The following is a 13,459-nucleotide window of genomic DNA, read 5'->3' as shown; positions in this document are numbered from 1 at the left end:
ACAGTAATCAAAATCTGCTCATATCAGTTTTCATAGGTTCAGAACATAACATGTTCAAAGAGGAACAGTAATAGTAGTTTGTACTTATAATTAGAAGTGAGGTGCCTAAATACAGAAGAACTGTTCATTCAACTCTTTTTAAAGTGCAATTGACATCTCATGGCAACATCTTTGAAAGACATACTGTTTTGCTGCTGGTATCCATGGTAGAATATTATTCCAGAGGAAACAATTATTCCTTATATCCTTGCATTTTTAAACAAGCAGCAGGAGAAAGAGCTTCCGTTGAATAGCTTTAACGTAGAGGAAAATGAAGAAGCATGTAGTGAAGTAAAAATCCAAATTAGGTCTTGTCTGAATATAGTCCAATTTGAGTGAAATTGATCAAAACTGCAAGTTAGTCCCATACCCTTATTCCCATAGGGAATCTTGAATGTTTTATTCATTACTGTTTGGAACCTTTGGCTATTTTATTTTATTTTTTTGTTACGATTAAGACTGTTAATGGCAACTATATGCCATAAATTGGCCAAATCTAAGAAAATATTAATATTGTTGTCCCAAGAGTTGTTTCTTTAGGTTCATTACAGAAATTTTTTAATGAGAATGATTTGCTTTGGAATAGTAACACAAACTGCTATGTTACTGCTCTTCTAAACCCTGAGAATTAAAAGAAAAAAAAAAAAAAAAGAGTGTCATGTAAAACCAATGGAGAAATAAGGTGTGCATGCATGTGAGAAGGGATTTTGAGCTTCTGCTTTCAATTTACCACTTCCATACCCTTTATAGCACGTACTTTACTGAAGAAATGCACCACTAAATTATGAAATTACTCCTTTATCTGTAATGTGGGTAGATGCCATTGGTTTTGGCCAAAACAATTTTTAAAAAAAGAAAAGAGACTATGTGCTGCATTCATTGATGAGAGAGGCTGTAAAGATCACATTGGTGAGAAAGGTCATTGCTGGAATAACCATGAGTTTGTGGTTTGAGGTGATTGAAGAGTGGGTTCAGAAAATGAGTGACAAGATTGAGGAACTGTCTGCAGAAAAAGAGGAATTGCAGCACATAATCTCTGACCTCAAGAATGAACAGAAGAAATGAGAAGTGGGCAGCAGAAGAAACTCCAGTTATAAAACTAACTGAAAAAGGCTGCAGATCTGGAAAAGCAGGGGCTTACCCGAGAGTGGAGGGGACAAGTATCTTGTCATGGTTTTTCAAAAAATGGGTCCTTGAAAAGGTGCAAATGGAAGTTGAAATTTACAGTTAAAACAGAACTGCCACAGATTCAGCAGCAACAAGGGCATTTATGTTGGGCTCCACAATTTTAAGGACTAAGGGTGAAATCCTGACCTATTTTAAGTTAATGGCAAAACTCCCATTTATTTTATTGGGGCCAAAATTTCACCCTAATAGTGCCCTTTGCAAGTATCAAGAGCCACCAGAGACCCTGAAGAACACAGTTGCCAGTTCTTTTTCCAGGACAAGTTGATGAGGAGCCAAAAGTGAAGACATGAATTTTCTAAGTAAGGAAATAACTCCATTCACCGCTGCTTGAGAATGTGAAGAGTATAAATAAATCTTTTGTAGAGGGGAAAATAAAAAGATGGTTTCTTTGGGGGGGGGAGGGAAAGTAAAAAATTAATAAATTACAGTTTAAAGACTGTTTTTGGTTTTGTTTGTGATCTGACTGAATAAATGTGGCTGAGATTTTCAAAGTGATCTAGGGGATTTAGACACCTCGTGTATTATGGAAGTTTGTGTCTAAACTCCCTAGGTAGTTTTGAAAATCTCTGCTGCATTTTGTAGCCAGAACAAACAAAATTAAAAATGAGACTGGGTATGATGCCTCATTTCCCAAGAATGAAGTTGTAATTTATGACGTACATTTGAATGAGACTCCTTGATTAGAAACATTAAGAAATGCATTCCTGCCTTACAGAAAGATAGGTTGCTATGCAGGGAGAACTATGTACAAATGAAACCCTTATTACGCTGGCTAACATTTATACGCTGCGCTTCACAAAAGAAGTTAGTGTGAAACACTCTGATATAGCGCAGACAATTGGAAATCTCATACAGAATAAAATATGGGTCGGGTATTTCAATAACTTTACTAGTATAAAAGATTACACCCCTTGACACAAGTAAACAAGAGCCCTAAACCAAAGTTATTTTAGAGGAGGGTTAGTCTGACCAGTCATACCTCCACTTCTGTGACAGGCATTTCGACTTCAGGTCTTATTACAATTGTAAATTAAATCAAATGCTGAATTGACTGCTTCTTGATGATTGCCCTACCTAGTTCTTCCTCCACCTCAATAAACATTATTGCCTTGTTGGATTGTGCTGATGGTCTTGGGAATTCTCTTTCAAGTGCATCTTGCTCACATTCTAACTGATCTCCACATTTGGGGTCAGGAAGAAATTTTCCCTCAGGTCAGATTGGTAGTGACTGTGTGGGTTTTTACCTTCCTCTGCAGCATGAGGTGGAGGTACACTTGCTAGGACCATCTGTGTATCTCTCACTTAATCAGTTCTCGTTGTTTCAGGGGCCTCGAGCAATGGTGCACCTTGGTCACTCCTGTTCTCAGCCTTTCACGTATTTACTAGTTTAGTCTCCCAAGAGCTGTAATACTGTGGTCTAATTCTGGTTGTTGGCATGATATGAGGATGGCTGGGTGTTGTTTAATAGCCTGTGATGTACAGAAGATCAGATTAGATGAACTGCTGGTCTCTTCTGGCCTTAAACACTATGATTCTATGCTGTCCCAACAGCGACTAACCTTAGAGATTTAATAATCACTTGCTAAGATAATTATCAAATCTCTAAGGTGATCACCACCCACTTCTGACTAAGAAATACCTGCACTGTTAATAGGACCTCGACAGAGGTATCTATTGGTGCAGTCTTATAACTGTTCTGAAAGGACAAACTCCTATGCAGAGAATAAGAAAAAAGCCATTTTAGCAACCCAGATGAAAGTAGCAAAAAATGCAGCACAATTGTAAATTGATTGCCATAACCTCTACCAAAACCAAAACACATTCACCAAAACTCAGGCTACTTACTAAAATCAGGGAATCTTTTAATACCTTAGTCACAATAAAATCCCAAATAACCTACTGTATATATGAAATATTACAAAAACTGTTATAAAAATAAGAATGTGCAGCAACTTTATAACAAGAGGTTTATTTTTAAATCAAATACTCCTATGGAGTCTCAGGTTCTTAGTCTAAAAGAATAAGTGAATTCAAGAAATTCTGCATTGACGTGTACAAATGATCCATTGTTGATCAGAATCCCGATAAATTATAAATATTTAATTAAAGACTATTTAGCAAATATCAAACTGCTGATAGTTGTGGATTCACTGAAGATTGAGGGATTTATCACAGAAGAGGAAATTGAGCAACCAATTGGAAAGTGTGGTACCTAGGACCTTAATTTCTCTAAAACTTATCAAGACATTTGATATTTTTAAGAAAGTACAAGGATGAAGAAAAACATAGTCATTTCTAGACCCTGGAAAAGTTTATAAATCTTTGCTTTCTACAGGGCAGTTTCCCTGATCAAATGACACAAAAATTCTGATACACATCTTTGTCTCCATACTAAATGAATTCCTTCTAAAACTCATTAACTCAAACCAAACCAACTTTATCCTAAACTACAAGTCATTGGTAATTTACAAAACATTTTGAATATGCTGATCACCTCCCTACAGATCACCTCTGTATATTGTGAGAAGTCCTTTGTGTAGAGTGGCCTCTTTTCGTCCCGATCATAGCTATCTTTGGGCCAGATGAACATTTTGATTCCTGGATAAAGACATGCCACGTGATTCCACAAACCATGCGGAGGTTTCCTCTCACTTTTTCAAGTCCTGTGGAATCCAAGAGTAGGGTGCTCTTCGTCCTAGTTATTATTTGACATTAGAGTAGATTCTTGGCAGAGGCAATTAGGAACTAGCCAATGTTTAAAAGTCTCCAAGTAGGCCAAAATGGCACTTTTTGCTCTGTGGTTTCTGTTACATAAGTTAAACAGGCAGTCTTCAAACATTTAACTACAATTGACAACTTTAGCCAATTAGGCTACAAACTAAATCTTACCAAAATGGAGACCCCAATATCATGATACAGTTTGCCATTACAATATCTCCTGGATCAGTGAAATACGTGTGTGAAGGTACCACTAACTTCAAGGACATAGTAGGGCTACACATCTCTATTACACCTCCACCGCCACAAGGAAAAAAAGAAAAGGAAAAAAAAAAGACGACATGGGCAGAAAAACAAACTTTCTCATAGCAATGGGAGGTACAAGAGCTCTGTTACAGATTAACACTTTTCCATGTTTGTTATACCAATTCTTGAGGTTCCCATATTATCTAAAAGCTTTGTTCTCTTGCCACAGTTGGCAAAAGTTAAAGAATGAGAGTTCCCTTTATGTCTGTGTGGGAACACAGAAGCCCATGAGGCCTTAATGTCTGAATTTAAAATTCTATTTCTGGGGGCAGCATAAATAGTATATCTAGTGGAATAAACATTTTCTATAAAAACTTACTTTTGTCAAAATTGCATTTGAAACTAAAATAACAGAGAGGCTCATGCAAGACTGAAACAGAATTGGTACAGATATCCAAGGATTTTGCTGAATTTTGTCGTGAATAACATAGCAAATAAGAGTACTTTTAAAAAAATGTTTTTTCCCCATATTATGTTTAGTCTGTTTGTAATAAAATGGAGCTCTGTGTACAGGTCAGCAGGTTTATGCACAATGAATTTAGAATGGTTTCCCAGATGTTCATGTTTAACTAACAACCATATTCCTGAAAGGAGTAATGCTTTCAAAGGTTATCTCTCTGATCAATGGCTTTCACTGTTCTCAGCTTAGTGATTTTATAGTCTGTCAGGAAAATTAACCATGTAGCCGCAGCTCGGTTCTTTGGCTCTTTAGATACAGGAGGGATGTATTGGTAGAGAAGATACAGTTGCCATCTTCATTTGAAATAAGATCCAGGCATTATTTGGTCTAACATGCTAACATTCATGTTGCTTGTCAGTAAGATCTGGAAAAAGGAGGGAGAAATGGGCAAGATTATGCTCAATGGACATCGTTTATGTTGTGTTTTGCTGTGGATTGCTCTGCATTTCATCGAGAGCCAGCCGATGTAGTGCTGGGGTTAAAGCACATCACTATAGAGCTCTAGTCTAGGAGGGTTTTGGATCTTTTCTCATGTTAGAAATTTAGTCTAATGTGGCTAAGTTTAAAAGTACTCTAAGGCATACAAATAGAAAACCTCTGCTACAAAATAAGCCATTGACAATGCCAATAACTTTTGTGGAGAGAAATGTAATGATCCTGCTATATACTCAAACACTGAGCCTACTCCACAGAAACAACCCAATGCTTGCTAAATTTTACAACTCTATCACATTACCCCACAAGATTCCACGTAATATTATATTTTTGTTTACCCTTCATTAAACCCACAAACTTCTCATCTCCCACGTGACAATCCACATGACAAGATCCTGCCATGCACCCCTACTGACAATCTACAGAACTCAGTACAGAAATGAGACATATTGGATCTCTGAAGATACACATGATCATACATGGGGACAGGGCAGGGAGAGGGGCTGAGACCCATTCCCAAGGGGCGGGGCCCTCCAGGTTGCCTCATATCACAACTGCGCCAAGCTTCTCCACCTAATCCCTCCACCAGTCAGTACAGCTACACGTAAGACAATGAATGCAGCGGGCATGCAGCTAATTATCAGTGGCTATTGCCAGCTCCAATGGGGCAGAGGTAATTGTTGAGATGTGCCATAACTATGTAGTTCATGGTTTTCAGAGATTTGAGTTTTGCTGAACTCGATCTTCTGGAAGGGTATGAGATACCACTGGGCAATCTTTAACTGTGTATTAGTGATTTTTTTCATCAGTGAATATACCGTAATTAACATGCCAATCAAACATACAATGTTTTATAGACAATTCTTGAAAACTGAAGACACCGTTCAGAGATTGTTTATCATGGTCATAGTGGAAAAAGCAGGTTGTTGGAAGTTTAGTCATTTTTCACTCTTTAAAAGCATATTTTAAGGTGGGACAGGGACTGACCAAGAAAATAAGGATGGAGGTAGACTTGAAGTAGAGCCCATTAATCAAAAATGTCTGCAGTAATTATTTAAAACTACTTTAAACACACATGAGCAGAAAGCAAAGTACAGAAGAACTTTTATGACATCATTTACTATGTCTTTACGGTGCCTAGCACAACGAGGTCTCAACCTTATTGAAGCCTGTAGGTGCTACTGCAAAATAAGGCCAACCTTATAGTGCAGGCTGCTCCCACAATTGTCAGCCAAATCCTAAGTAGTCCCTGTCCAATAGGCCCTGTGTGAAAAAGAAATGGGTAATACAGCACCCTTTGAGGAAGTAAAAGAGGGACAGGTTGAGCATCCCAGTGAGATCTATGAAGATCCCCAAAGTCCTTGGAATAATCTGCATTTGCTTGCTTGATGCAGCACTGGGTGAGCACTTGGCTCCCCAGTGCTGCTGGGGATGATGGTACTGTCTGTTAAGTTCTCTCTACTTATGCTTCAAAAAAATCAGGTTTCTATCCAGCATCCCTCTGTTGCAAGCAACAAAATTCAGGAACTCAAGGTGAAGGGAAAGAATTTTGAAATCTGGCAGTGGGAATGGGATAGAAGGATGGAATATTTGTCATAGAGGAGGACTGGGTATGGGTGGCACAGATGGTCTTCCAGTGCCCTCAAAGGTGGCTCTCGATGTGTATGCAGGTTTCACCTGTCTGTATTAAAGAACAGAGTAAGAAATTTTGTAACAAAGCAAAATGGTACTCCATACGTACAACAGAGGCAGTTTACTATATATATATATATATAGCCTAACAGTCCTTAATTTTGAACTTTTTTTTAATCAGCTGCACAATAATTAAATATTCATTATCTTTAGAAGTTTACATTGGACTATACTTCAAAAACTATCAGCACATCAACTTAAAATATACAACTTATCTTTTGAAAAAATATCTGATAGTTGTAATTCCTTTGAGATGCACTTCTTACAATTCGTTCATCGGTGCAGATGTTAGCTCACATGGGACAGCTAAAAATGTCTTTTCATAAAAGCTGATAAGAAAGTCAGCTGTAAATCATATGCTCGAAATAAAGGAGTCTGTATTTTCCTGCAGATAGCAGGGATTTCTCAAGACCAAGTCATTATAAAATGAAAGTTTTAATTCTCAGTTTAATATTATTCAAGTGTTTCTTTTATTGATTCTTTGTGCAGAAGAGTGGACACCTCCCCTTGGATTCTCATTAGTAAACTACCGACAGAAACAAATCTTTAGATGTGGATAAGTTTGTATTTTCTAAGATAGGGAATACTGCCAATCCATACACTTTCAGTTCGATTTAATATCTCATACCTTCAGGATCTTGACTGATGGCTAACAGTAAACATGCATAATTATTCTTTCATGCAACTTAGCCATTGGCAGTGATTTTGATGGCAGTAATTTCCCCTGCTGAGACTGCAAGTCACGATTCATCAGTTTTATTGGGATTATGAACCTTACCCAAGACTTTAAAAGCTTGTGGTTGATGATATTATTAACTCTTTAAGTATGTTCAGAATTAAGAAACACACACTGTATGGTCATCAGCAAGAGGCTGGAAACAAGTGCAAAATTAAATTTCTAGTTTGCAGTTTCTCAGCCATATGCTCATTTTTATGATCGTTTATAGTTGTGGTACATTTATGTCATCAAAGCATAATGTTTATATCAGATGACTGACGCCAGGTGCCACAGAAAAATGGAGAAAGGCTATTGAGATACATCATATCAGCACACAAAAGGGCTTTGCTAGTATCATCCTAGCCATTTTGGACATTCCTTGAGCCCCCTTAATGAGAATGATAAACTTCCCCACTGTGTGGGTAGAAAGGTGCTCCATGAAGCTTTTGCCTCGTGAGGTTTGCTGTTTATGCTGTTGGCAGCCAGGCAAACAGAGCATTAGTAGCAATGATTGCAGGATAGAAAAAAATGTTTAAGAGGGAACCCTGTGTTTCTCCTATAGCTCTGCCTTCCACAGAAAGTACTGTGAGTCAGCTGATTAGCAGAGCAGACTGTGCTGTTTCTTAAGTGCCAGGCCTGAACCCCAAAGACTGAGCGGGGAGTGTACTGAAGGAATGTGGTTGAACCCGGTTACTTTGGCCATACTTCAGGAGACTCTAAAGACCCCTTCTAGAGTACAAAATATTTGTTACCTTGAGCCATCCATTAATACCACCAAATATTGATGCTTGGCTCAGTGACATGGCTGATCTCGCAGCTAATGAATGACCGGCATTCCACAGAAAGGGAATGCCTGAAAAATTCAAAGCAATTAGGGCTGATGTTTTAGAGGTCTATGATTAACATAGACCCAGAAGATAGATAGATATGTCACTTCCCCTTCCCTTGTCCTAACCCTCTTACTTTACTTTGTGCATTATGATGAATCTTGTATTTTGATGTCACCTGGATCACTTGGTCTTCAGCTGTCATTAAGACTGCGCCGATCACAACATGTCCGCCATTCTTCTCACACTCTTGCCTTTCGATTTTGATGTATTTGGAAAAATTAACTAAAAATTATAAGTATAAAAATCTATGTCCAGAATAACCAAGTAATGGTGAATTTCTCAATGCTTGCCTACATGTTTGTCATATTCTGCGTTTATCCACTGTGACAAAGTTCCTCCTCTATCTTGGTGGGTCCTGCGCTTATTGGCGGATTTTCTTGCCTCAGAGATTCACCATATGGGTTGGGGAACAGCCCAGAGACCTTCCCCTCTGGAAGAACCCACAGTCCAGGTCAATTGGGAGGTTTGGGGGGAACCTGGGCCCGCCCTCTACTCCAGGTTCCAGCCCAGGGCCCTGTGGACTGCAGCTGTCTATAGTGCCTCCTGTAACAGCTGCATGACAGCTACAACTCCCTGGGCTACTTCCCCATGGCCTCCTCCAAACACCTTCCTTATTCTCACCACAGGACCTTCCTCCTGGTGTCTGATAACGCTTGTGCTCCTCAGTCCTCCAGCAGCACACCCTCTCACTCTCAGCTCCTTGCGCCTCTTGCTCCCAGCTCCTCACACTCTCAACACAAACTGAAGTGAGCTCCTTTTAAAACCCAGGTGCCCTGATTAGCCTGCCTTAATTGATTCTAGCAGCTTCTTCTTTATTGGCTCCAGGTGTCCTAATTAGCCTTCCTGCCTTAACTGGTTCTAGCAGGTTCCTGATTACTCTAGTGCAGCCCCTGCTCTTGTCACTCAGGGAACAGAAAACTACTCATCCAGTGACCAGTATATTTGCCCTCTACCAGACTCCTGTACCCCATTGGTCTGGGTCTGTCACATATCCCTCCCCCCTGCTCAACGCCAAGGGGTTGGGCAGCTTGGGACGCCAGACAGTGCACACGTGACAAACCATCAGCGTTGTCATGACGGCTCCCTGCTCTGTGTTGCACATGGAACTGGAAAGGTTGGAGGGATAAGAACCATCTGGTCACCCTTGTGTTCTTCTCCTTGTTCCGCTGCATCCATTGAAGAGGGGCATGGTCAGTGACGAGGACAAATCTGCGCCCGAGCAGGTAGTAGCACAATGTTTCCATGGCTCATTTTACAGCGAGGCATTCTCTCTCCACCACTGCATATTTTTGTTCCCTTGGAAGGAGTTTCCGACTGAGGTATAGAATTGGGTGTTCCTCCTCCCCGACCATCTGTAGGCCCCCAACCCTACTTCCGATGCATCCATTTGCAGGATAAACTCCTTGGTGAAATCAAGGGCTATCAGTACGGGGTTACTGCAGAGGGCAGTCCGTAGGTCTGTGAATGCTTCCTCTGCTGCGTCAGACCATTTCACCAGATCAGGTCCACAGGCTTTCACTAGGTCTGTCAGGGGGCTTGCCCCTGTGGCAGAGTGGGGGATAAATCGTCGGTACTACCCCACCACACCTAGGAACGCCCGGACTTGTTTCTTGCGACTTGGTCGGGGCCAATTTTGGATGGCCTCTAACTTGCTCACTTGGGGTTTTACCAGACCTTTTCCCACAATGTAGCCAAGATATTTGGCCTCTGTAAACCCTACAGCGCACTTGGCAGGGTTTGCTGTAAGTCCAGCTCGCCTGAAGGTATCGAGGACTGCCTCCACCTTCTCCAGGTGGGTTTCCCAGTCTAGGGTATGAATGACCACATCGTCCAAGTAGGCAGCAGCATAACTGTTATGCGGGCGTAATAGCTTGTCCATGAGGCTCTGGAAGGTAGCTGGGGCCCCATGTAGTCCAAAAGGGAGGACAGTATATTGAAAAAGACCCTCTGGTATAGAGAACGCAGTCTTTTCCTCTGCATCTTCTGCAAGGGGAATCTGCCAGTACCCCATTGTCAAATCTCGGGTAGTCAAGTACCGGGCATTACCCAGACGGTCCACTAGCTCATCTATGCGAGCTATGGGGTACACGTCGAACTGGGATACTTCATTTAGTCGCCGGAAGTCGTTGCAAAATCTTGTGGTGCCATCAGGTTTGGGCACCAGCACGATTGGGCTGGACCACTGACTGTGGGATTCTTCGATGATCCCCAACTCCAGCATTTTTTTTACTCTGCTTTTATTTCCTCCCTTTTTGCCGCTGGCACCCGATAGGGCCTCATTGTTACTCTGGCCCCAGGGTTCGTGACGATGTGGTGATGTGTCTTTGTTGTTCGACCCGGTTTTGTCGAGAACACATCTTGGTTCCGGAAGATCATCTCAGACACCTCATTCTTCTGGTCAGGTGTTAAATCGGGAGACACTCTCACCTGTCTGGAAGGCTTGTTTTCCTGGGTTAGGTCTTTTTGGACTGTTGTGCATGCCTCTTGTGCATGCCAGGGTTTCAGAAGGTTTACGTGATAAATCTGTTCTTGTTTTCTGCGTCCTGGCTGCCACACCTTGTAGGTTACTTTCCCCACGGGTTCAACCACCTCATAGGGCCCCTGCCATTGGGCCAGAAGCTTGCTTTCTGCCGTGGGTACCAACACCATAACCCGATCCCCTGGTTGGAACTGTCGCACTTTTGCCTGGCGATTGTAATGGGTTCGCCGGGCCTCCTGTGCCTTCTCCAAATGTTCCCGTACAATAGGGGTAATCCGGGCTATCCGGTCTCGCATCTGCATTACATGCTGTATTATATTTCTCCCCTCATTGGGTTCCTCTTCCCAGATCTCTTTGGCGATATCTAGTATGCCACGGGGGTGACGCCCGTATAATAACTCGAAGGGGGAAAACCCAGTTGAGGCCTGAGGTACCTCCAGGATAGCGAACATAAGGTAGGGTAGTAGGGTGTCCCAATCCTTCCCGTCCCAACTTACCACCTTCCTTATCATAGCCTTGAGGCTTCGGTTAAACCTTTCTACCAACCCATCAGTCTGCGGATGGTAGACCGAAGTTCTCAGGGTATGTATATGGAGCAGCGTACAGAGGTCCTTCATTAGCTTCGACATAAATGGGGTTCCTTGGTCGGTTAATATCTCCTTCGGTAGCCCCATTCGGGCAAAGATCCCCACCAGCTCTTTGGCTATAGTTTTAGAGGCCGTGTTCCGCAGGGGGACGACTTCTGGGTAGCGAGTAGCATAGTCCAAAACAACAAGTATATATTGGTGGCCCCAAGCCGTCTTCTCCAGGGGTCCCACTAGGTCCATGGCTATTCACTTGAAGGGGACCTCTATGATGGGAAGGGGTACTAAAGGTGCCCTCAAGTGGGGACGGGGACTGTGCAGCTGACACTCCAGGCAGGAGGCACAGTACCTCCGCACTTCTTCATATACTCCGGGCCAGAAGAACCGTCGTAGGATTCGTGCCAGGGTCTTCTCTACCCCAAATGCCCCCCAAAAAGATGACTATGAGCAAGACTTAATACAACGTTCTGGTGTTTTTGAGATACTAAGATCTGCTGTTCCTTCTGCCCCTGTACTGGTGCAACCTGGTATAAGAGATCCTTCTTCATTATGAAGTAGGGTCCTGGTCCCTGGGTTTTCCCTTCCATGGGGACCCTATCTATTTCAGTCACCTCCTTCCTAATGTTGTCATACCTTGGGTCTTCTGCCTGGTCCCGTCCAAAATTTCCTCTCCTGGGGCTAATCTGCCCAAGATCTAGGTTCCCAGTCTCTGTTGCCTCTACTGGTTCAGAAGCATTAGGGGGGGTCAGACTCAGGTGCTTCTCCCTCCTGCGTGGCCTCCTTTTCAGCTGCGCGGGTCTGCCTACCTACGAGAGCGACCCTCTGGCTTTGGGTCAGTATTCGGGTTCCCAAGGCGTTAGCTGCCCTTCTTTCCCTTTTTGTCTTTCTACCCTGTCTGGGAGTGGAGAACAAATCTGGGGATATTTCAGAGAAGATTGGGGGTTGACAGTCTGCTGTGAATGCCTCACCAATTTTAGGGTCCCCATCTTTCTCCAATCCCCCTACCGGGAGTAAGGTTTCCAAACCCTGGGAAGTCCCTCCCTATGAGCACCGGGTATGGGAGTTTAGGGACTACACCTGCTGCTACCTCAGTAGTGTTCCCTTGGATCTCGATTTTTACTGGGATGGTGGCTTAATAACTAACTGTCCCATGGACACATGTTATCCCTGTACGTTTAGCCTGCAGCAGCTGACTACGCTTCACGAGCTTCCCTGAGATAAGCGTGATAGCACTCCCCGAATCAACCAGTGCCGTGGTCCCTACCCCATTTAGTTTCACTGGTCTGGTATACATATGTGGGATTAGTGAGACCCCCATAAGGTGGATTAGGGAGCATGGGTCTGCCCAGTTCCCCAGGTTACACTGCATAGGCTCCTCAGCATTGGGACACTGTGCAGCTATGTGTCCCCACTCCCCGCAGGCATAACATCTGTATGGAGCCCTAGGTGTTCCCCGGTCTCTTGGTTTGGGCAGTCTAACATCACGATCCTCTTCTCTCTCAGTGCTCCGACTCTTTGTGGCCTCTGATGCGCCTTCAGCCTCTCTCTTTTTCCACCTGGGCCCTCCTGGTGGCCCAGTCACCCGAACTTTAGGGCTTGGTGCCGCTAGTTTAACCTGGGGTGCCTCTTCCTTAACTGGTTGGGTCAGCTCCCTCGCTGTCCTTCGCCTCTCTAGCAGGGCGACAACCTTGTCATAGGTGGAGGGTTCGTTCTGGCTTACCCAGGCACGAAGGTCTGGTGGTAGTCCCCTCATGTATCAGTCGATGACCAGAACCACTAGTATCTCTTCCGGACTCCGGGACTCTGTTTGCAACCACTTTCGTGCGAGATGGATGAGGTCATACAATTGGGACCACGGGGTTTTGTCTCCCTGGTACCTCCAACCGTGATACTGCTGGGCCCGCACTGCTGTTGTTACCCCAGATCTGGCCAGGATCTCTGCTTTCAGCT

At 43.0% G+C, this 13,459-nt stretch overlaps 1 protein-coding gene across 7 annotated transcripts in view; it reads left to right on the top strand.

The window, feature by feature from the left end:
* Positions 1 to 13,459, top strand: part of RNLS (renalase, FAD dependent amine oxidase) — a 141,226-nt gene that overhangs the window by 27,870 nt on the left and 99,897 nt on the right. The window lies entirely within an intron of this gene.

This window comes from Chrysemys picta, chromosome 7, assembly GCF_011386835.1.
Source record: "Chrysemys picta bellii isolate R12L10 chromosome 7, ASM1138683v2, whole genome shotgun sequence".
Classification (NCBI taxonomy): Eukaryota; Metazoa; Chordata; order Testudines; family Emydidae; genus Chrysemys; species Chrysemys picta.
This window is presented reverse-complemented; position numbering and strand designations above follow the sequence as displayed.